Source organism: Alexandromys fortis, unplaced genomic scaffold (assembly GCF_014885135.2).
Source record: "Alexandromys fortis isolate MF-2015 unplaced genomic scaffold, M_Fortis_MF-2015_v1.1 scaffold_9, whole genome shotgun sequence".
Taxonomy (NCBI): Eukaryota; Metazoa; Chordata; class Mammalia; order Rodentia; family Cricetidae; genus Alexandromys; species Alexandromys fortis.
This window is the reverse complement of record NW_026067892.1, coordinates 14,556,192-14,582,276: the sequence shown is the minus strand read 5'-3', so window position 1 is coordinate 14,582,276 and position 26,085 is coordinate 14,556,192. Positions and strand designations below refer to the sequence as shown.

Sequence of the window (26,085 nt, the reverse complement as noted above, 5' to 3'; positions counted from 1 at the left end):
GTTCCTGAGTTTTATATGGCTTCACAAAGGGAGAGATAGAGTAAATTAAGGTTTCGAAGGGCATTTAACACTTTTAAGTAGCGCCCACCCCCATTTGCCACTCACACAGGACACGGTCAGTGTTATCGAATGTGTATGTATGATTTTGTGCCAGCCAGGAAATGCTCTGTTAGTTACGTATGCATTCTCATTAGGGAATGGGAAAGAGTAGAGGCAGGGAATTGACTAACTCTCCTTGCCTTGTTCAGTAAATACAGAATTTGTGAAGTTGATAGCGACTTGGGTGATTTATTTTCTCCTGTAAATTAAAAAAAATTCCTTCGTATTTAGATTGTTTCAAATCCGCCGAAACATGCAAAGTATTTACCATTTTGATAGAGGTGTTGGAAGACTCGAGTGTGTTCTTGCAAACCATTCCTATCTACACTTACTGCATGTTACCTACACGTGGCATGTATTATTTAACTTAGTCGTGGAAAATGTGTTTAGTTTGCTTATGAAAGAAAGTAAGAATAGAGGCAATTTACAAAACTTTGCTTGGTTATTCTTTGTGTAAAAATTGAAAAAGAACCCTTTCTTCATCTTAGTGATAGTTTTACTTAGTCATTATTGTGTGTTTTGTATAAAGATGTGCTGAACTAATTTCTCCTTTTTTCTGATATGAAAATTGAGGGTTTTACCTGGAGGATATTTGGGTAATGGTTTAAACACTAAAGCAAACATGGAGCAGAATTTTTGAACCATACTGTTACTAGTACATGAAAATTATGAAATGATTTTAGGTTAGGTAGTACTAGAGATAGCCAAGGTCTACTGGAAATTGTCATACAGGGGGAAATAGCAAGATAGTAAGCTGGTTAGTTTAAAAATTCTCAGGCAGTCTTGGTTTGAATGCTTCTGGATGTGATGGAGGAAGTTCAAGGTCAGGTGGGATTACCATCAAGATCCTCTACCACAGATGTAGTAAGAATTAAGTTACCTGTAGATCAAAGCAATTGATTGGAAAGAAAAGAAGGAATTTTCAGGAGGTGACATTGTTTTTCTGTCTCCTGACTTGGTACACACATTCAACTTTACCTCCTAATTATTGGTTCATACAATATATATCTATAAATTAGTTGATATAAATTTTACTTAATGGATGAAAATTCACTCTGACCTGCAACAGTGTGACTTTTTGCCTTCCTTTAACAATTTGAGAATTCATTTGTTACTGTATAATTTCCCTTTTTTCATTCTAGGACCTACAGTTTTTATAATTTTCCCAGTGTTCCTTACATATTATTTGAAATGAATTTAGAACATTTTAGCAGCAATATTGGATAATTTTACTTTCAGCTATATTAAAAAAATGCTCACAGTTGGTCTCCATTATGGTGTACCTACTGTATGTTACTAAGGGAGCAGAACTGTCTGTGGTAAGCACTGTGACTACTTTTATTTTAAACTTTGTTTGCTCTTTGGGAGTTTCACATCATGAACCCCAATTCTGCTCACCTTTGGGTTCTCCCATATTCTCCTGTCATCCTTGCCATGACCCCCCCACAAAAGGAAGTCAAAGTAAGCAAGCGAACAAAAGCAAAACAAAACAAAACAAAAAAACAAAGCAAAATGTTCCCACTTCTCCAACACCTCTTCATTCGTCCTGGTAGCAGTGGAGACTTCAGTGTTCTGTATGGCATACCTCTTTGTCCCATCAGTTTAACACTGACTTCTTCATAATGTTTTTTTGGGGATGAAAGAATTCAGAATTTTTTTTTTCTGTTTTTAAAGATGAAATTTTGCCTAATTGTCTATGCTGGTCTTTAACATCTAGACATGAATCTGGACATGGATTCATGTTTCCACCTCCCTAGCAGCAGGAATCACAGGCAGGACAGTGATACTGCCTCCCTCTTGGGTTTTTGAGGTATAGGCTATGATATTACATCTTGAAATGATGGAGTATACATTTCTTTAATCACTTGAGGTTTTAGTCAGTAATTTAATTTTTTTGTGTCTAGTTCAAATGACTAAAAGTAAATCAAATAACTAAGTGATCATAATGTTTCTTAGCGTTTTTACCCAAAATGAAGGGAAGAATGCAGTTATGGTAGTGTGTCTATTTTAGCAGATACATCTGGAAAGGAATAGAGATATGCTTTCTTGCATTTCTGCTTCATTAAAAAGTGTATTATTGACCTAGGGTGATTAAATAAAGTCTTTAAAGTGCAGTTCATGCAGGTAAATGTGAAAACTTGAGTTTGATGCCCTCCGAATAGACCTAGGTAGAAACAGGTGTGGTGGGGGCACACTTGAAATTCTAGCTCTGAGGAGGCAGAGGCAGACTCATTCTCTGGGGTTCATTGGCAGACAGGCTGACATGCAGCCTTGCTAGCTCCACAAGTTCCAGGCCAGAGAGATTCTGTCTCAAAGGAATAAGAGAAAATGTGACCAATGAGATCTCTAGATGGACTAGGCTGCAAAAACACTTGCTGTGCCAGTCTGACAACCTGAGTTTGGTCTTTGGTCCCAGGATAGAGGGAGAGGACCAACTCCTGTGAACTGTCTTGTGACCTCCATACAAATTCTCCCATGCTTGAGCGAATGTTTTTGAAAAGTCAAGACTTTAAAAAACAAAAGATGTTATTCTTGAGGAATGACGAGTGGGGTTGTCCTCTGGCTTCCATTCATAGTGCACACGTGTGCTGTCTGCACAGAAACGCACTTATTGAACTCTGGCAAGGTGATAGAATTGTATTGTTGAGTTTTTTTTTTTTTTTTTTTGTTAGTGATTGCTAATTTGACAGATGAGTGTCAGGTATGTGATCTTTAATGTTGCTGTGAGTTGGTTAGTGTCTATCTTTAAAGCGAAGCTTTTGTAAGAGTAACATGAATTACGTAATAAAAAATTACCTTAGTATACCAGGTATTCTCTAGATTATTTCTTTAGAATCTCTATACGTGAGGAGTGTATTTGCTGTTAATTGGTATATTCATTACTCTGTGTGTGTGTGTGTGTGTGTGTGTGTGTTATGGCATCTTTTTATGAACTCCTGACTGTTCCTGGAACTCTCTGTAAAGACCAGGCTGTCCTTGAACTCAGAGAGATCCACTTGTCTCTGCCTCCTGAGTTAAACTATTTAGGAATTCTTATGCTACTAGATTAAATATCCTGTATAGATATTGTTGGGTTTTGCAGAGTCTCACTCAATCTCAGGCTTGCCTGGAGCTCACAATAACCCAGGCTGTTTTAGAACTCAATGCAGTTCTCCTGCTTCTGATTCCTCAAGTACTTGGATTACATAGATGAGCCACCATAGCAGATTTAGATTGCCTTGTTTCCTTAGTTTTCACTTATCATGTGTGCATTTTTTTTGTAGTTTTTGTATCTGCTCTTTAAAACTAGTGTCTAAGCACACATTACTAAAATATTCATGTTTGGTTTATAAATGAGAGGCAAATCCTTATAAGTTATAATGATCTTAAATTTTATCTATTACTTCCATATTTTAACAGTGATGAGTCTGATCATTTTTTAGGTTTATCATCTAATGTGTTATGAACGATTCAGTCACCAGATTCAGAATTATTCAGAATATTTTAGGGATTTGGTTTTACCTCAGTGGTAGAGATTGTGCTTCATATGTATGAGGCCCAGATAGAGTAGTTTAGAACTCAGCATTACTCTTGAGTAGAATGTGAGGTCAGAGTATCATACAGTTAGCACTTAGAGGAGATAGGAAGCTTAAGAATGATGAGGACCTCTCCTTCTCCTGTGCTTTTAATTAATGTTGTGGTTTCTTATGGTTCAGTGTAAATGGTAAGTGTATTTAATCTTTCTATATGGGAAGAGAAACTACCTCCTCATGGAGAAAACCCTGGCTGTGCATCTTAACCGCTTACTCGAAATTTTCTAAATGTATACATTGGGTATTTGCAGCCCTACAAACCTACTGAGAATGAAGCGTAGTGTTCAATTTGTAGTCACAACTCTGATTTTATGAACTGGGTAGAACATTTAGTTCTTAGATCTTGTAATGTTTGTTGAGCTTCACAGATAGTAATTTATTATTCTACTAAATTGAAATGGTTAAGAGATAACGCTGTGAAAATGGTATTTTAAACTTTTGTTTTGAGACATGGTAACACTTAAAACTCCAATTACCCTGGAACACACTATGTCAACAAGGCTGGTCTGGAACTCATAGAGATGTGCCTGCCTTCTGTTGTTGGGGAATATTATTTTAAGGTGTGTTACTTTTGTTTATGCTTCATTTGTTTAATACTGTGAAGCTGTGATTCTTTGCCTGTCTAAAACACCTGATGGTCTAATAAAGAGCTAAATGGTCAATAGTGAGGCAGGAGAAAAATTAGGTGGGACTGGCAGGCAGAGAGGATAAATATAAATCTGGGAAGAGGGAGGAGCAAAAGAACAAGGAGAGGAGGACAGTAGGGGCCACTCACCTAGCCAACCATGGATTAAGAGTGTAAATAAGATTATACAGAAGTAAAAAAAAAGGTAAAAAGCCAGAGGCTGTAGTAGGAGGCCGCTGGTTGGTTCCTGGTTGCTCAGCCCCTTAAATAAATCATACAGAAACTATATTATTTAAATTACTGCTTGGTCCATTAGCTCTAGCTTCTTATTTGCTAACTCTTACATCTTAATTCAACCCATCTCCATTAATCTGTGCATCACCACGAGGTTGTGGCCTACCAGCAAAGTTTCAGCATGTCTGTCTCTGTCAGCGGCTTAATGGCTTCTCTCTGCCTCTGCCTCCTTTCTCCCTTTCAGTTTTCCCCCACCCACCTAAATTCCCTGCCCAGGCACAAGACAGTTTCTTTAATAAGCATACAAAGGGGAAATCCCACATCATGAGGCAGAAGGTAGTCAGGATAACTTAGTTAAGAAAAGCTGGCAAGAAATTAGCCAAGCTAAGACTGGATATTCTTAACTAAGAATAAGCCTCCATGTGTGATTTATTTGGGAGCTGGGTGGTGGACCCCTCAAAAGAGTAAAACACATCAAACAACACTCTACCTACTGAGTACTGGGATTAGAGGTGTGCGCCACCATGCCTGGCATGATGTCTGTCTTTATTTTTTTTTTAAACCTCTCAAAAATAAAGGAATTTGAGAATTTTGAAATCCCCAAATCAGAAAGTGTCAGGGCAAGAATATGAATGTAGGTTTCTGATTTCGTATCTACCATCCCTTGATACTTTGCCATACTGCTGTTTCAAATGGCTTGTAGTTTGTGAACTTTCAAAATAAAAACAAAACAGATCTTTAAATGTTAGTAAGTGTATGGGGATTTACACTGAGTCTTTTTAGACCTAGCTACTATTTTATTTTTATAAGTGTTTCCTTTACCTGTGTATGTGCATCATGTTTGTGTCTGGTGCTGCAGAATTCAGAGGAAGAGGGTGTTGGATCCCTTGGAACTGAAATCACAAATGGTTTGTGAGCCACCACATGGATGCTGAGAATTGAAGCTGTGTCCTGCAAGAGCAACAAATGCTTTTAACATCAAGTCATTTCTCCAGCCCTAAAGCAGGAGGTTGATTAGTCTGGTCTAGAATCATTGGTCTTGAATTCATGGCCAACCTTCCTGGATAACAGCTGTGAGCCAAAGTGCTCAATGTCCTACATGATTTCTTAATCTTTGTTCCTAGATTCTGTAATGCCACAATTCAAGTCCTTTTGAACTGTTATTTTTTTCCTTAACTATAGTTCACTTTTAATTTAATAAGTGAGGTTAGTCCCTTGCCTGCTCAGTTTGGCTTTAAAATTTTGTTTTTGTTAATCTACCTTGTACTTTATGTAGGTATAGATATGCCATTTAGACATTGGTCATTCTTCAGTCTCAATGTATTACTACCTCTTCTTGCATTTGGATCTAATACCTGTTGTAATAGAATTTAATTTATTGTTCCATGAAATCAGTTGCTTTTTGAGACTTCAGTTGAAGTAATTTGCAAGCTCACTTGACTGTTAGTATTTATTTGTTGCTGCACATCTCTTTCCCCAAATTGGGAGAGACCTTCAGTTTGTGCTAATGCTAGGTCAGACCTTCCTTCTCCCCAGCGTTCACTAGAGTATTCACAAATCTGTCTATAACTGCTATTTTTTTTTTTTTTTTTTGCTTTGGTCTTCTGTTTTGTTTTTTTTTTTTTTTTTTGAGAAAGGTTATCACTAAGTAGCCCTTCCTGGCTTGAAACTTATTATATAGACCAAGGCTGGCCTTGAGCTTGCAGAGCTCCAGAGCTTGGCTTAAAGGCATGAACCACCATGCCTAGCATTGTATGCACTACTTATGTTTGACTCCAAGGTCGATTTTTTACATGTTGTATCTGAAATTAAAAATTACTCTGTTAAAATGACATAAGTATCAGTAGGCAGATTATCAGTAACAGTATACTGGTGGGTAGTTTACCTGTTAAACTTTACATATGTGTAAGTTTTCATTATCCTTCTTTAAAATATTGAGGCTTCTTTTAGGATTTGATATATATGGACTATACCTCTTTATATTTAGTGTTTTAACCCTGTTTTTAAAGCATTAAAACATAGAAGTACATCTTTTCTTATCTATTGGGAGTGATACTAAACTATTGATATCTTGTGAAACTTTTATTCACAGAGAACAGAATAAGTGAAAAATAAAATATTTTAATCTTAATGTTTTTATTTAGATTTTACTTACCTACTTAATGCCTTTTTTTTTTTTTTTTGTTCCCAAAGGTCTGCGGTGTTAGTATCTATTATTAGGTGGAACTGTTTTACATTGGTATCAAGTGATGAATGTTTGAGTTTGGCTTCTTTACCATCATCTCAAAGTTCTTTTATTTGCTATGTTAATGTATTGTTAACAGATATTATTATATTGACTGCAGAGAACTACTGCCCAAATGCCAGAGAGCTTTAGCATTGTAGTAGAAACAGCCAGCATTCCTAGAATAGATGGAGGTCTACATGACTAATTCCATCTTGTGAAAGATGTTCCTTAGCCTGCAACATCTGCTCCATCTGTGTAAGCATCTTCAAATTCAGAGGAATAGCAGAGAAGGAAGCATAGTGTGAGTGTATGGATGCGGTTATGCACTGCCATTTAACATAAGACAGCTTTGAGGATATTTAGCATCAAATTTTTTATTTTGTTTTAATCCATAGGTAGAGCCCTAGCATCCAGACAGCACAGTATTCCCTGAAGGATTTGGGAGACATTTTAGAAGTGGCAAACTGTTCTCTTTTTAGTGTTTGTGCTGATTATACCCTACAATAATTTGGCTTGTTAAAATTCTTAACAGGCCTTAGAGAGCATTTCTGTTGTATTCTAAAGTGTTTTATTGATTTAGCTTTTAATATATCTAATTGTAATGTTAAATTGAATTCTTTTAAGATAAGCCAATTTATTCAGCATTACCCATCTGAATAAAAACATAGTGGTGCACGTCTTTAATCCCAGCACTCAGGAGACCGAGGCAGGTGGATCTCTGAATTCAAGGTGAATCTGATCTACATAGTGAATTCTAGGACAGCCCTGGCTACGTAGTGAGACTTTGCCTCCAAAATAAGTAAATGAATGAAAGAATGAATAAATGAATAAATGATTGTTTTTATCTTTGCAATAATTCTTAAGTATATAACCATATATACTCGAACAACAATAACCCTAAATAAAATAAAATGCCCCTCCCTTTTTCCTATGTCTCGCACCCAGGGATACTTTGTTATTGTTTGGTATGGAAGACCCAAGAATTGGTTTAAGATTTGCTCATTGGCTGGGCGGTGGTGGCACATGCTTTTAATCCCAGCATTCTAGTGGCAAAGGCAAACGGATCTCTATGAGTTCAAGGCCAGCTTGGTCTACAAGAGTTAATTCTAGGACAAGCTCCAAAGCTACAGAGAAAACCTGTCTCAAAAAACAAAACAAAACTAAACTAAAAAGTACCAAAAAAATGTGAAAAGGGTATATCTAGAATTATCTTTTTCTCTTCGTTTATTGGGCACTAGTGGGAATTGAACTTGGGTTTTAGATAAGATAAGCAAGCATTTTACCAATGAATTATATCCCCATTTCCTTCCCTCCTCTCCCTCCCCCTCCCTTCCCCTCCCCTCCCCTTAATATGCAAGACATATTAAGCACATTCAGAAAGCAAATAGGACCACTACATGATGACCAGTAAACCGAAGACAACATCAGAATGGAATATTGAGAAGTGTCAATGCTGCTCAAGCTACTATGAAGCCTCTACACTAAGCAGCTTAGAAGCCTTTGGAGACTTTCATCATAGAAAAGAAGGATTGCTATAGACACTACACACTTTTATGAGTAAGGGAAACTAGTTAGGCAGTTAGGTGCCTCTACCTACTAGAAACTAATTAATGCGCTACTAGAACCAGTTAGAAAGATAATGGATGATCTAGGCAAAATATAATGGTGATATGAATTAGTATTGTAACAAAAGAGATATGATATGATGGGATTGTCTATAGCAATCCTTTTCTATGATCAATATTTTCTTGAATTCTTTGGGATACATTAATAACAAAAAACCTAATAAACTCAGTGAATTTTGTAATGTTCATGAATGAAATCAGGAAACTCAACTACATCTATATATGTATATCTATATCTATATATCTATATATGTTTGTTTATTTTTAACAAAGCATGCTTGAAGATCAAAGTGCAGAGCTAAGCCACTATAGGTCAGGAAGTGGTGGCACACACCTTTAATCCCAGGGTTTGGGAGACAGAGGCTGAGGGAATCTGTTAGTTCAAGGCCATCCTGGGCTATACTAGATTGAATCTGTCTAAAAGAGAAACAGAGCTCATACAAAGGTGATTTAGCACTTGGGATCCCATGCCTTTAATCCCAGCACTAGGGAGGTGGCTGGGCGGAGAGAGGATGTAAGACAGGAGACAGGAGCTCAGTGCAGTCTGAGGTTTAGTGGAGACAGTTGCAGTCTGAGGATGAAGTGTGAGGACAGATTGCTCCTTTGGTCTGACCAAAGGAGGTAATAGAATTCTCTAGTGGCTGGCATCTTTGCTTCTCTGATCTTCAGCATTAACCCCTATATCTGACTCTGGGTTTCTATTATTAAGACGAATTAGAATTTGTGCTACATATATTGAGTCTTAGTAAAGGTGTTTGAATATATAAATACTAAAAGTTATTAGTCAACAAAGTAAACTCTTCAGTGCTACTTAGAATGAAGAAAGATGATTAACATATTTAGCCAGTATCTACACAGTTGTGGCATAATAAATAAATATTTGTTGTTTGTGTTTCTAATGCAGAATACTGAATACTTTGGGCATTTTTTGAGATAAAATGGTTATAGGAGAATCTTGTTCTATGAGAAGACCCTTGGTAGGCTTCTACATAGCTTCAGGATAAGCATTGATCATCAGAAGAACCACACCTTGATTAGAAGTTCAACTCTGGGCTGGAGAGATGGCTCAGAGGGTAAGAGCACTGACTGCTCTTCCAGAGGTTCTGAGTTCAATTCCCAGCAGCCACATGGTGCCTCACAACCATCTGTAATGAGATCTGGTGCCTTCTTCTGGTGTGCAGTCACACATGCAGGCAGAACACTATATACATAATAAATATATATATTTTAAAAAATAAAGTTTTTTTTTAAAAGTTGAACTCTCATTCTTACTTCATAATGCCTGAAGCATTGGAGAGGGGGTAGAGGTAGTTCATCCTCATTAGCCATAGTCTTGACCTTTGAGAAAGCTGCTCTTACAAACTCCTAGATGACAGGTGGGCTTGGGAAGCTCCATGTTGAAAAACGCAGTGTATTGAAAGGATGAGCATAATGGTGGAGGGCATGGAAATACTCCTTGTTCTTTGTTTCTTTTAGTTGACAGTTACTAGATTGTTTTTTGTAATAAATCAGTAATTGTAATTACTTTCCTAACTTTTGATAATTGTTCAGTAAATTACTAAATCAGAGAAGGGAGGTGGTTGTGGAATTTCTTATTTTTATAGCTAGTAATTGGTTGCAGAGATATTTGAGTAAATCTATACTTTCCTGTAGTATCTAAAGTGAGTACAGTACTATAGGAGTTAGCGCCCCCTATTTTGAATTGGAATATCAGTTTTAAAAAAAGCTTCCTATACATGAAAATTCCATTCCATCCCTTTAAAATGTAAATGATAATTTCCACAAGACATTAGCATGAAGTTAGTCTTTCTACACAAACTCTCAATAGTGTGTGTGGTGAGGACTGAGCTTTTATCCAGTGGAGTCTATCCCTAATTCTTGATAGTTAATTGTCAGAGAGTAAAAGAAGTCATGTCAGAGAAGGTAGGATATATTTTGTGGCAGGAATGGGAACCATCCCAAAATTAAAGGTTCTTATTACATAATAATATGTAGTTAAACTTGTGCTGTAGCTATTAAAGGATAGTTAGAGAAGCATTGCATTACTTTTGCTGACAAGTTGACTTAATGGCCTAGCACATAAAGAGCAGGCAAGAGTTGGACCTATCTGTTGACTGGAAGTCCAGCCAAGACTGTTTGGCACTTCAAAAATTTTTGTGCCATTGCTTTCTTTTTACTCATCTATTTTTTTTTTTTTTTGTGCCCCACCATATGTGTGGAAGGTCAGAGGGCAACATTTTGGAGATGGATCTTCTACAGTGTGTGTTCTGAGATCAGATTGTCAGTCTTGGCAGCAAGTGCCCTTACTATCTGAACCGTCTTGCTAGATTTGACATCATTTTGTTTAAAGTCCTCTTTTTATTCTCTTTAGGTAACATTTGAGTTACCAGGCTCCTATTGATGTACATCTACATATAGCATGCTACTAGATGATTAGAAGTTACAAAGGATATCTTTTTAAAGAAAATTTAAATTTAATTGTTTCTTTTCATTAAATCCAAAAGAACAACATGAAATATAGTAGCACGTGCCTGTCATCAGCTCTTGGGGAGATGAAGAGGATTGAGAGCTCTAAAGAACCAATACAAATACATGTACACATAAAGCTGTCTTTATATATTTTATGTATGTGATCTAGCTGAAATCACATTGAATGTTTTCTGTGTCAGAGCTTTACTAAGAGGAACTGACAGTTTTATGCTTAGTGTGAGGGTAAAATTGGGAGGAAATTACATAGCAAGTCCCCAGATTGATTATTTCTCCCTGATGTCTTAGGATATGTTACTTTTTACTTGTTTGCTAGCAGACGAGCTCTTAATGAGACTAGTCCCTTGGATCATTAGTATTTTTGTTTTTTTTTTTTTCTTTTTCATCTAATTCTTTAAAATTATTTCTTCCTGTGAAATATCTTACCAGCTGCAGTGACCAGTCAGTCATTGTGCATATTTGTTATAACGTATAGGTAGCATTCAGAGCACTGTGTAATAAATAATAGGTGCAAATTTTGGAGACATTTCTGTATTTAAAACTTAGACTATAGTTCCTGGCAGTTGCCCATACCTACTCAGGCATCATTAACTGAACTAAGTGAATTTACCCCTTCAAAAAATGATAAAAGAAGATAGGAAAGGGATGTGTTGAGAGTGAGGTGGGAGTGGGGAATGGATTTAATCAAAATAGATATGTATGAACTTGTCATATAATTATTTAATAAAAATTAGAAACACAACACTAAACATAAAAAGAAGGAAGTGAGTGGAGTAGAATATTAAGATTAAGGTGATGGTAGTTATGGAAAGTATAAATAATTTAAAGTGATTGAATATGATGCTGAAAACAAAGGAGTTAGGTGTGGTTATAAAAAGGGTCAGTGCTCTGTCTTATTACTAGGGTATGTTGACATTAACTCTTTATTAACTAGCTGCTGTGTGAATTTTGTGAATGATGATTAGAAAAGGAATATTGCATAAAAATGGGAGGAGTGTATGAAAATAGAGTACTGACAGACATAAGAGAATACAAAATGAAATGATTCGGCGGAGGATTTACAGATGTAAGGTGAGAAGGCAGGAAAGGAGGGTCTGTGTATATAATATATAGAGCACAGTGGTAGAGTGCATTCATGCAGGGACCAGTCCCCAGTGCCAGTACCAGAAGAGGGAAGGTTGACAGGCCTCTGCAAGGTCGCTTTTCACCTCTATTCCTAGTTCACTAGGAATGACTTCTGTATTGTTTTTATCACTATAAATAAGGCATTTTGCACAAGAAAGTGTTTATTTGGGTGTGCAGTTCCAGAGGGATAAGAGTCTACAGTGGCAGAGCAGAGGCATGGCAGTTGGAACTCCAAAGCTAACAGCTTATGTCCTGAACCACAAGCAGGAAGCAGAAAAAGGAAAATTCTCCCCCAGTGCCACATTTCCTCCAATAAGACCACATTTTCCTAAGCACCAGCAAGCAACTAATGATCAATTCAAGTGTATATAAGACTATGGGTGACATCTCATTCAAACCACTTCTGTCTGTATCTCAGAAGTATTCAGTAAGTCAGTGAATTGCTTATGGATTCTTATCTGATGATCTCATGACTTAGACAAAACAATTTTTCTTGTGGTGATTCTTGACGTCTTGACAGGAATTTGAGCTGGTCATTTCATTGTGAGATTTTCTTTTGAGCCTCTTCTAGAGTCAGCACACACCTCAGAGACTTTACATTGTTGCTCATGTTGCCTAGACTGGTCCTTTAACGCCTGATAGGAAGGATCATCCTTTCTTAAAGGTCCTACGCTCCTAAACGTCAATAGCTGAGACAGCAGGCATGGTCTTTCAGCTGTCTCATCTGTGTCCATTCTCCTCTTTGTTACACTGTCTCCCCCCCAAAAAGAATGTAAGGAATTCCTTAAAAGGTTGAGGAAAGACTGCTGTCAGAATTCAGTCTAAACTATATGCAGAGGGGAACAAAGGTCCCTTGAGTTAATAGATATTAAGAGAGCTTTGATTCTTCAGGACATGGCAGTGCTTTTTACTGCTTTTTGTGGTTTACATTCTTCCTCAAACTCCTTTGCCTTTTCTTGTTTTCTGCTTGGTTGATTGCTGCTGAGTTTTCCTCAGCCTCACACACTTTGCCGCATACTTGTTTGAATTAGTGTCTTAAATTAGATATTCATAGCTATTCCTTATGTGACTTTAATATTTAGCTAGAGACTTTTTCCTGATTTATCAGCTAGAGAATATTGTGCCTAAAAGACTGTTAGAAGAATTCAATGACATCATGTTAAGCATTTACCACAGTGCCTTATATTTCCTTTACTAAGTCTGGTTGTAGATACATGGGTGAGTGGGTGGGTAGGTGCTTTAGAAGATGGTTCAGAAATAATGATCAGTAACTTAATGGCCAAGTCTTTTTTTTTTTTTTTTTTCCGAGACAGGGTTTTCTGTGGCTTTGGAGCCTGTCCTGGAACTAGCTCTGTAGACCAGGCTGGTCTCGAACTCACAGAGATCCGCCCGCCTCTGCCTCCCGAGTGCTGGGATTAAAGGCATGCGGCACCACCGCCCGGCAGTGGCCAAGTCTTCAAAGAAAGTATATGTAACTTTTTTTTTTTTTTTGCGAGGATTATAAACAAGTGTATTAGAAAGTACTACAAAGGCAGATTCCTGTTTGTTATCTATCTTACCACAATAGAGTTTGAGATAAATTATGATTATTTTTATAATTAATGTGAAAATGGTATAGTTTGAGATAACTTATTTTTATAATTAATATGAAAATGGGAAAATTACCTTTGCTTTGAATGACAGTTAAATTATCTTCCTTTGCAGTCAAACCATCACTGCTGTTTGGTCTGCATATGTTTAAGCACACCAGGTGCATACCTGGAAGTAAAAAGAGGGCACAGGATACCCTGGACTGGCGTTCAAAAATGGTTCTGAGCCAAGTTGTGGGTGCTGGGAATTGAACCAGGCTACTTAGCAAGAGCATCATGTGCTCTTAACTGCTGAGCAATCTCTCCAGCCCAAGCTTGCTTGCTTGCTTCCTCCTGAAGTTGCAAATAGTCACTTATTTCCTACTAATTGCTATTTGACATAGGGCCTTCATTTAGTTTTCATTATAAAAATATTGAAGGCTGGGGAGGTGACTCAGATGGATGAGTAAAAGCCTGAGGATCTGAGTTTGGTTCCTGGAACCTTAATAAAAGTTGAAAGCAGAGAACCAACTTCACAAAGCTGTTCTGTCTTCTACAGTTGCTCTGGCATTGGCATTTATCGTCAGTCTTTTTTCTTCCCAATAAATACACATACACACGCACACCATTGTGAAAATTGGTGTTGGCGATTAAGTTTAGTGCCTCACACATACTAAGTATGTGGACATTCTTATATAAAAAGACATTTTAACTCTTTATAATTATTCTTGTAATATACTTACCAAACTTTTATGGCAGTATATTTAGCTATATATAGGGGATAGTTTGAAATGTATGTGAACTTTAAATTTTGTCTTTAATGTAACATCTTTTTTTTAAAAAAAGAGCCAGAGGTATGGTAGAGCACACCTTTAATCTCAACATTCAGGAGGCAGAGTGAGGTAGACCTCAGTGTTTGAGGTTAGTCTGGTATAATAGAGGGTTCCAGGACGTTAGAGCTACACAGTAGAGACCCTGTCTACAAACAAACGAACAAAAACAATAAACAGAAAAAGAACCAGGTGTAGTGATGCGTGCTTTCATTCTTAGCACTTGGTAAGTCAGAAATGTGGTTCTTTGTGAGTTGGAGTGCTAGCGCACTTCAGAGTAGTGAAACCCTGTCTTAGGGGGTTGAGAGGAGGTCAGCCTATTCTGGGCTATATTGTGAGACCATGTCTCAAAACATACACACTCCCTAAACCTGTCATAGATTGAACATACTTCTAATTTCCTTGAACTTTAGCTATTTGTGTTCGTTCGGTTATTGTTTAAATAAATACTCAGATTTTCTGAGTATGGAATGTTTGTAGGTATTTTGAGCAATTTTTTTTTAATTTGGTGACAGTCACATTAAAAATTATTATTTATGTATTTGTGGGCTTATGTGTCTCATGTGCTTGCAGGAGCCCCAGAGGCTAGAGTAGGGCATCAGCCTGAAACTTGAGTTGTAGGTGGTTGTGAGCCACCTGATAGTAGGTCTTAGGAACCAAGCCCAAGTCCTTTGCAAGAGCAGTAAGCTCTCCTAACCACTGCACTGTCTCACATCCCTAATGTCAGTCTCTGATCACAGAAAGAAATTATAACTGTTGCTGTAAAAGAATTTACTTTTTTTTTTTTTTTTTTTTGCTAGTAGTGCTTTCTAGAAATTCAGCAAATGTGAATGAGCTGCAGAATGCATTCCAATACATTCAGGAACAACCTATTAGCATGTATTCAAATTTGTAAAAACTGTATTTATTGTTAAAATTGTCTTAAAATTTCAAGAGGACCTATTGTACTTTTTGTAAAATAAAAGTAAAAATCAGTTTTTACCAAATAGAAAAGGTAGAGTTTTTATAATATTCATACTTTGTAAACACAGAAAACATAATTTTAACTTAAAATACAAATAGAAGTTCAGAAGTGTTCTCTAAATGTGTGAATTCTTTGCTAAGAAAGCATTAGATTTTTCTGTAATTTATTACAAAGCCAAGTATGCTCTGTCACTTACGTAAAATAGTGGTCTTTGTTTAGCTTCTTAGAATGCTAGGAGAACTGTGTAGTTCCATTGATTGGTTCCATGCAGTGGAAATCTGACCTTTAGCAGATGTTTGAGAAATTGCCAGCACAGCATGATCAACCAGCTAGACAGTTTCCCCTTGTTTTTGACAGGCCTTTTATGGTTTAGTAACATGCCAAAAAAAGTTCAAACTTTTTCTCATAATATGTAAAACTTTGTAAAATATTAACAAAACACTGTAAGATATGGATAAAATGAATTAGCCCCTCAGAATGGATTAAATCCAGTAGCTTAAGAGACCACTGTTCAGAAATCTGTATAAAAATTTTGTTGAGTAGATAATATTTTGAGATGTTTTGGACTGTGAAATTGTTAAAGGTACCTGTATATGTCGCGTTTACCTTACACAGTGTAGATATTATTTCAGATTTCTTATATTTTAGTGTTAGTTTTAGGCACCTTCACTAGTTGAGTTTTTTAAAAATAGTAACTTTTCAATGGGGGTTGATTTTTAACCACAGAGCAGATATTCTGTCTAAAACTTGAATCCACATTAAAACTTGTTCTCTGAAAGACTGTTTTTAGGCCAAGTAATAGGTTCAGCTGTGTAGTTGTGTGAGCTCAGCAAGAACACTGTAAGCTCTGTGTTTTTAAAGCTATCCACTGAGTGCACAGGAAGGGAGAGGAGGAGTGCTTTAGTGTTTGAGAACTAAATGATGAATGAACAGGCCACTCTTGCCAAAATGCATCTTTTCCTGCAGGTGTTGATTTTCCATAGGGCTTTGCAATTGCTTTTAATTGTGTTAGATATGGTAAGAAAGACTGTATTTTAAACAACATTTGAGGAATATATTCTTGTATGTTTTGCTGTATGGGTTTGTAGCCATTTTTGTATCTTTAGGCTTATAGAGGTAATTCTTCCAGAGAATTACAATTTACAGTGTTGGTATACATATGGATACTACTTTTCAGCAGTAAATGCTTAAGGACATAATATCAATATCAGGAATTATAAGGATATAAAATGGAAAAGATTGAACATGTTTAATACAGTTTTGCTAAATATACATCGGACCAAACAAAGGCTGATAACCTATTGCTTACAAGTGAGAATGAGTTTTATATGTTCTTACATAAAATAAATAATTGCTGTGCTAATAATTATCCCATTATTAATCTTTCATATTAGTGTTTACAAAAGGTCCATGTAGCATTTTACTAGATGAGGAGGGTTATGTGATTTAGAAAACCTATGGTTTAAAAAACATGAGTAGGTTTAAGTCCCAACACAACAGTACAAAGAAAAAGTAGGTAATGATAACAATTTATGTTAGATAGTTGCTTTAAAATAGGTTAACAGAAAGGCTAGTTTTTTCCTCAAGGTTTTCATTATCTACCAGAGGCTATTGTTTTGGTTTTGTATTTTTATTGACACCAAGTTATTCTCTGAAAAAAAAATTCATTCTGAAGTAGGCGGGTTTTTGGAACTGTTTAATCAGTTGTTGTACCTTTTGATTACAGATGTCACAGTCATTCTTTTTGTTCTGTTGGGAGTTGCTTGACATTTTTTTCTGGTTTTGTCATTGTAATTTAAAACAGCCATGATAGCATGTATATAGCAAAATTTATAGGTCCAGTTTTTTTTTTCTTTCAACACAGGGTCTATCCTTGGAGCCCAGGCTGTCCGGAACCTGGAAAACTCTTTGTAGACCAGGCTGGCCTTGAATTCAGAAATCCACCCTCCTCTGCCTCCCAAGTGTTGGGATTAAAGGCATGCGCACCAGGCCCGACAGATTTTAAAGTAAAAAGGAGAAAACGCTAAGTGTAGAATCACAGACATTTTCACATATCCTTGCAGTGAATCACTACTAAGCTATTAAAATGATTTATTATAGGGCTGGAGATGACAGTGCTGGCTTTTCCTGGCGAGGACCCAGATTTGGTTCCCAGCACCTACAGCTCAATGCTGTATCTATCGCCCGTTCTAGGAGATCTGCTGCCCTCTTCTGGCCTTTTTGGGTACCAGGCACACATGGGATACAATGCATACATGCAGGCAAAACATGATGCAGATAAAATGAAAAGGATCTTTTAAAACATAAAATGGTTAGTTGATACTGTCTGTAGCATCTAATAGATACCCTATGAGAATAAAGAGATCTATTAGAAATTTCCCAAATCCAGCAAATTAGATGAAAGACAAACGTCATAAGCAGTGTTATTTTGAACAGGCAATAGTTAAAAAGTTAATTTATCATTTCAACAAATTGAGTTTATGGTGTAATTAACTTTTCTTGTTTGTAACCCCCCACCCCCACCCTTTTCGAGTTGGTTTAAAGCTGATCTTGCTTCCTCTATCCTCTGGAAACTAAAGAATCACAGATGTGTATCACATAACTTGATCATTATGATTGCTTTTCCGAACTTTTATGTCTTAGAATTTGACTTAGAATTTATGGGAAATGGAATTGGAGATTAAAAATTAAATTTCCTTATAGTTTTCAAAGCTTTATATATTACCTTTTAGAATTTGATACTACTTTCGAGAAGTTGTAGACAAACATGCCTGCATACCTTCCTCCTCCTCCCCAATTCTCCTCTTTCTTTTCCTCCTCTTTTTTCCCCACCCCTCTGAGATACAGCTCAGTGTCAGAACACTTGTTCTAAAATTCAAAGGCCCTGGGGTCAGTTCTCAGGCAAGCACTTTTGGGGTCTTTTCTTCTATTCATGCTTCGTTTCTAGACCTATGTTGATTTTTCATATATTGTACTTAACCTCTCAAGAGTTGCCTTTCTGTGTGCGCATTTCTGACTCTTAGTTCTGGAAGGTGTGTATTTGTTCTATGACACCCCTGCCCCAACATGGCCTTTTCTGAAACTTGTATAGATTAATGAACCATTTTAACTAAAATGTTTTTCTCCTGGGTTTTTGTTGTTGTAGTTACTGTGAAGTTCTCAGTTTCCTTTTTAAAACCTTTTTCCATAATTTCTATCATAGTTTAATTTAAAGTCTACTTTAGTTATTTTTGATAGTGACTCTTTTTGTTGTTGATTGTGTTATTTTTCTCTGATCTCACTGACAGTATTAGGTGTTTATTGCTCTTAACATTTTTGTGATGTGCTTTCTTCCACGAAATAACTTGTAGATTTGACTACTTGCATTTAGTAGTAAAAAAGGCACATCATGAGCTCTGAGAATGTTGGAAGTTAGTGTGGTGATTTTTTTTTTTTTAATCTTGAAAACACTTAAAATTTCCCAGAGAAATCTACTTTTGTCTTGACAAAAGACTTGGAAATAAGCTGGGCAGTGATGGCGCACGCCTTTAATCCCAGCACTAGGTAGGCAGAGGCAGGTTGGTCACTATGAGTTCAAGACCAGACTGGTCTACAAAGTGAGTTCCAGGACAGCCGGGGCTACACAGAGAAACCCTGTTTCGAACCCCTTACCCCATCCCTTATCCCTAAAGACTTGGAAATAAGTTTTTGGATTTACTTTAGTTTTATGTGTGACTGTTTTGCATAACACATGCATGCAGTGTCTACAGATGCTGGTCCCTTTCCTTCCCAATTTTGAAAGTTGTAACCATTGATTAAAGACTGGACATGGGAACAGATGCTAATCCTGAATAGATTTTATTTTTGAAACTTGTTTAACTGTCCTTTTCAGGAAACATTTTCCACCACTTCATTGACTATCTCTATTCTAGAGACCCACTGGTAAACTTCTCTAGGGAAAGAACCTCTTTTAGCAGAATAAGAGTATTAGTCTGGGATGGAAAAGGCACTGCTTAAACACTGCTGCTAGTATAAATTGTACCCAGTTTTTAATATCAGCTATACTTTACCCCAGACAGCTTCTTAACTTTTGGGGGTGTCTCTGTGGTAGATTGTTATTGGAATTTCCCAGCTCTGGGTTTAGCTTAACTTCCTTTATTTCATTAACTATCATTGCTATTGTTGTGATTCTACTATCTAATTATATGCATTATACTTATTCATACATTATAATTATGCATTTATTAATACAGAATTCTAATATTCTAGTATCACTCAATTCTGTTCTTTTATCCAGTCTTATTTTTTTCATGGAATCTTTATAATCCATCAATTTTGTTCACTTTACAGTTTGGTGTATATCTAATGAGTCAGGATGGGGCTCTGTGGAATACATTGGAAGACATGGTGCTTTTGATTCATTTTGGTTAAGACTGTTAAGAGGTTTATCTAGCTATTTGCTGTATTAATATGCTTACACCTAGACATTTTGCTCCTAAATATATTTTTAGTTTTTTTAATAATATTTTCTCTTTAAAAAATGTGGATACTAGTTACCTTAATCACCTAAACAAAGGATTTTAATTGATAATGAAAATTTAACATTAATTCTAATAAGATAAAATTAGCTCAATATAAACATTTTCAAAAATTTATTTTTGTACATGTACACACGTTTCTCTATGTCTGTCTAAAGTTTAGATGGAATTAGAGCTACCATGTGGGTCTTGGGAACCAAAGATGGGTCCTTAGTAAGATCAATAAATGCTCGTAACTGCTGAGTCCTTTCCAGTCTTGAGTTTTTGGATGTCTGATGCGGTTTGATGGCCTTAGATCATTGTAAGCCTTCTCTCTCTCTTTCTCTCTCTCCCTCCCTCCCTCCCTCCCTCCCTCCCTCCCNCCCTCCCTTCCCCCCCCCCCTCTCTCTCTCTGTTTTATGTACTTTTAAAATCTGAATCCAGGCACTCTGAACCTTCATTTATTGTAAAGTCTTAGAGATTGAACCCAGGGACTTGAGCATGCCAGGCAAATGTTCTACCAGTGCACCATATTACCACCCATGTGCCTACATTTGTTTATTCACCCACTCATCTTTTCATTTATTCAGTTCACTAACATTTATAAAATTATTTACATATATGAGGCCCTAGAAAGCCAAATAGTAATATAACTTTTACTTTAGAGTTCATTCTTTAATAGGGAAGTTATTCTCCCACATGTTATTAGAATTGTTCATATCTGTATAATTAAAGTATAATTTTTGCATTTTGGTCTCTTAAACATATTAATGATTAATGCTTACTTTTAAACTTAGTATGTGGCGTTATAAAAGTTGACTCCAGGGACTACAGGTGTGCACTACTACCCCCAGCACTTAGGAGCAGACAAATCTCTGTGAATTCAAGGCCAGCCTGGTCTACAGAGTGAATACCAGGACACGCTCCAAAACTACAGAGACACTCTGTCTTGAAAATGGGGGGAAAGAAAGAAAAAGAAAAAAAAAATTGATTCCAGCTTGGGTTTCGGCTCTGTCATGTATTAGTTATATAATGCTGCTGGGCAGATTGTATAACCTTTCTGGTTCTTAGCCTTCAGGTCCAGCACTCAGCAGAGGCAGGTAGATCTCTCTGAGTTTGAGGCCAGCCTGTTTTACATATCAAGTCCCAGGCAGCCAGGGCCATACAGTGAGACCTTGTCTCACCTTTCCCTCAATTGTTTTTTTAAGTGTGGCTCCTGTGCCAAATAGTGTATTCCAAAGGTAAATTGTAAATAAAGAGTATGCTGTGGTGGTTAATACATTGTTAAGTTAAAATATGGTACAGCTGGTAGATAAGACACACTATGTCTAAATAGATCAGTGTGTGCTTGTGCTTCTGTTTTTAAGAGGATGTCATTTAATAACATACTGAAAGTTCATAATTGTCTTTCCTCCAAATGCAAAGTATGGTGTGGAAGCATGCAGGGGCATGCCTTTTTATCTCAGCACTTAGGCAAAAGGGAGACAAAGCTGTGAATCCCAGGGAGGCACAGTGGTCTGCATTAAAGTCCTAGGTCATCCAGGGATACATGCTGAGTCATTGTCTAAACAAATGAGAACCTACTTGTTATTCTGTATTCTAAGAAGTTGAGATATCAAGTTTATTTCAGAAACTCAAAAAAAAATCAAGGATTCATCTTTTTTATCCAGTTTTATGGAAACTAAGCATTAAATAAAGGGAATTTTCACTAAGTAGACCATAGTCTATATGATGATGAAGAATTTAGAACATTGCCATTTTGTAGATTTGAGGGATGTATTGAGTTAAAATAATAATTATCATTGGCACAAATACATCATATGTATTCAGATAGTACATGTCTTTTTTTGAGAGGTGTGTTGATAGAAGATATTGCTATATTAGCTAGGGTGGTCTTGAACTTGCCATCACCTGCCTCACCCTCCTGTGTGCTAGGACTGATGGAACTACAAGTGTGTGCCACTGTGACAAACTAGTGTGTATTAATATACAGTGCTTTTTGTTTGGTAGTTCTCTATTCATCCTGAATTGGAGTAAGACCATATTGAACAATTACAGGAGGTCAAGGACAGACACACACAATTAAACAAAGCACATTGAGTAGTCAGCAAAATATAGATAAATGAAGATTATAAGGAACTAATGACTTGATTTCTTTAGTAATATAATCACAGCAGGAAAGCATTAGGTGGAAACCTTTTAACAAAGCTAACTTGAGAGGCATGTCAACTAGTTGGAGTGTGTGGACCTTTGAACAAATGAAAGTTAACGATAGTACCTACAGCAGTTACTGTCCCTCCCACCCTTACCTTAAGTAGAGTACACGGCAATAAGCCTGTGTGCCAGTGCCCTCTGTATGTTTTGTGGAACGGTGCCAGTATAGCTGAGCATGGTAGTTCATGTCTGTAAGTTCAGCACTCAGCAACCTGAATCAGGAGATTGTGGGAAATTTAAGTCCAGACTGAGCGGGCCAAGTAGCTAGATTTTATCTCAGGGGAAAAAAGTGTTCTTAGTTTATCTGAGGGCCTGGGCTGTTTTCTAGGATTTTATTATTAATAATAATAATAATAATAATAATAATAATAAAAACTTTGAACTTGAAAAAAGTAGGTTTTATATCTGAAACTCCTAGAACACCAGATTGTCATTTAATTTTGGATCACTTCTGTTAATTGTCTTTCCACTTAATTTACAGTATTACCATTTAAATTTCATCTCCTTTGAGTCTGAGGATGAGTTTGTTCATTTGTAGAGTATAACTGACGTTCTTCAGTATCTGAGGTTCTGCATGCTTGAGTTCTGTGGTTCTTCATCACTAAAAGCACCTGTTCAAATTATTCACCTATGTTTCTGTGCTTCCTTTCCTTTTGAGAGATTTGAAAGTTTTTGTTTCAAGATACAAATGTTTTGTCAAATAAATTTGTAATTTATTCTAGTTTGTGGCTATTTTATTTTGTTAGCACTGACTTCACAGAGCAAAAATTAATTTTAATATTTTTCTTATGGATTATTATCTTAATACTGTTTCCACGAATCATTTTGCTACCCAAGGGCCACAAGAGTTTGGCTTGTTAAAATTTTTTTCTTTTTATCTTTATTTGACTTAATTTTTTTTTGTTTTGTTTTATATTTTTAAGTCTGAGCAGTTTGAGTCTTTAGGATATGAAGCATGGATTAAAGTTAAAACATTGCACGTGGGGGTATGGATGTCCAGTTATCTCTGCACTGCTTGTTGAGGAGACTTACCCATTACACTTTTATCAAAGACCAATTCTCATTTATTACAGATTTATTCTGTGGCATTCTTTTATTGATTTTGTCGTCTTTTTTTTTAAGCAATATTCTTCTAGACAACTTTGTTTTCAGTCTTTTATTACCATTTTGTGTGTGTGTGTGTGTGTGTGTGTGAGCGTGAGCATGTGCATTGGGGAGTATGTACTCGGTTGTCAGAGAGCAATTTCTGTAGTTGGTACCCTCCTTCTTCCACCCTTATGTGTGTTCCAGGTATTGAAGTAATGTTGCCAGGCTTGCTTGGTAAACACCTTTATCCAATGGAACATCTTACCAACCTGGTATTCAGCTTTAAATGAGGTAGTTTTAGAAGTCCAGTTTCTTTTTTTGGAATGGTTTTGGCTTTTCTGTTTCTTTGTACTACCTTGTGTATATTTTAGAATCTACGTAAAGAAAATACTGTTGGGATTGTGATTGGGATTATACTGAAACTGTGAATCAATTTGGGGAGAATTAATTTTAATAACAAAACTGAAACTTTGAATTTATGAATGTAGTAGTTTCATTTATCCCGTGGAGCCTTGAGTTTTTCCATTATCATGCAGTGGTTTTCACCATACATGGCTGTAAAAATATTTTGTAGCTGACTCCACTATGTTAGATTACTTCTTATTTTCTATTTATTTTTATGTTCTTGTACTGCTTTCTCATTCTGCAATAAAATGCTCGACAAAATCAGCTCTAAGGGAAGGAAGGGTTTATTCTGCCTCATAGTCTAATCCACCCTGGACGGGGAAGGCATAGTAGCATGAGAGTGAGGTTCACGCAGCATCCTCAGTCAGAAAACAGATAGCAGTGGTGCTGTCTACATTTCCTGTGGCCTTTCCCACCTCAGTTAACCCATTCTGGAAACCCTTTAACAGTTTGCAGTCAGTATTAGTCATCACAAGACAGCCTAGTGTTAGAAACAGGGCCTGGAATAGACCCAGTTAAATATGCTATTCCAACGCAGGCTTTAGAAATCAACACCTTTCTCTCGAAGGTCTAGCTTCTGCTGCAAATTATCACTTGTGCGGATGTCAGTCTCTATTAGACCGGCCCACTGGCTCACCCAGCTGCAAATTGTTCTCTACATGTTAATAATTGACTTCTGTCAGGGTTTATAGATATGTCTAATCAGTACTTATAAACCAAAAGGTATAGATTGCTTGATGTTTAAATGAAGGCTATTTATGTACTTTTCCTTCAACTTTAAATTAGCTCATACTTTTATACTTGATATTAGTCAAAAGATGATTCTTTTGTCAACATAAAAATATTTTTAATTGCATTATTTTATCAGTGTGGGTGTTTTGCCTGCCTGTATTTTGAGTCTTGTGCTTGGTCCCCATGGAGTACAGAGGAGGGTTTCTAATTCCTGGAACTGGAGCTGCAGATGACTGTGTGCGTCCATGTTGATGTTGGGAATCAAATCTGGGTCCTCTGGAAGAGCAGCAAGTGCTTTTAACTGCTTGAGCCATTTCTCCAGCCCCCATGGTCAACATTTTTAGAAAAAGGTCATTTAAAATCACTACCAGAATGGAATGACTTTTTTTTTTTTTTAAATTTACTATCATCATCTTCCAAGGTATTAAGTATATCCTATTAATTGTGAGTTTTGGCAGTCTAACAGTATTCAGTATAGCCGTTCATGTCTGGATGGTTACATAAGAATTTCTCTATCCATCTAGGGTCTGCAGGCTCTGCATGTTAAGTGAGATGCCTTTCCGAGCACTATCATCATCTGAAGTTTTTGGTTATACTATCTCAAAAAGTAAATTCATGCTAAATTGAACACTTTTTCTGAAGAGGATTTTAAAGATATATTCAGAAAGAAATTTGAAGTTCAAAAATCTTATCTATTAATTAAAAGTTGGAGCTTGTCGTCCTTGTCAAGCATGTTACCCTAAAAAAAAATGTGGCAAGCCAGATGTGGTGCATGCCTTTAACCCGAGCTATTCAGGAGAATAGCCCGGTTTATGTAACAAGTGCCAACTAAGTCTTTTTAAAGCTTATTGTAAGGGTGCCATGTTATTTGCCATTCCTCTCCTGTGTCCCACCTAAGATTAATAAAGGTGATTTTAATGGTCTGAAGAGATTACCTAGAGGTTAAGAGCACTGGCTGCTCTTCCTGAGGTCCTGAGTTGAATTCCCAGCAACCACATGGTGGCTCACAACCACCTAAAATGAGATCTGGTGCCCTCTTCTGGCCTGTACACAAGTATGCAGGCAAAAACACTGTATACATAATAAATAATCTTTAAAAAAGGTGACTTTTAAGGGTTATTGCAAACCCATTGTAGTTATGTTGCCCGTATATACCAATATATATTGTGTTCTATGAGAATTAGGGCTTGGAGGTTGCAGATATCATTTGGACTTCATTTGAGCCTCAGTTCTTTTGATGTTTTGGTTAAGTACAAAAAAATGTTCAAATGTTGAGATGCCAAATTATCCTGTTCTGCATGCATCTGTTCTCTGTTCTTTCCTTTTGCAGTGCTAGAGATCAGGTTCTTGGACATGCTAAACAAATGTTCATTACTGAGCTACATCCCTCGCTAGCTTGATTTGAATTTTTTGAGCATCTGTTCATAGCAGACCCTTTTGATTTCTTCTTATAAAATTATTCATTTAGATCAATGCATAGATGAATCTTACAGCAACTATCTTTCATTGTTTTCTATATTTCTTTCTAGAATATTTTTCTTAGTATTTCAGTAGCAAATCAGAGAAAACTTTATGGATAAACTCGGTGGTGGTGATGTAGTACAATGAAACTACTAGTGAAGGAATTATATAAAAGTTGGGTGTTTGTTACTTAACATTTCATGACTTAACTTCTTCTGGTGTCTATTTTATAAATGAGAACATGAATATGATTATAAGTAACACACACACACACACATATATATATATATAGGGGAATGGTAATGTAGTCTAGCACATATATCATTGTATATCTA

The 26,085-nt window shown here is 36.5% G+C and overlaps 1 protein-coding gene across 3 annotated transcripts in view; it reads left to right on the top strand.

The window, feature by feature from the left end:
• Jmjd1c (jumonji domain containing 1C) overlaps positions 1-26,085 on the top strand; it is a 165,386-nt gene that overhangs the window by 35,757 nt on the left and 103,544 nt on the right. The gene's annotated exons all lie outside the window — the stretch shown is intronic.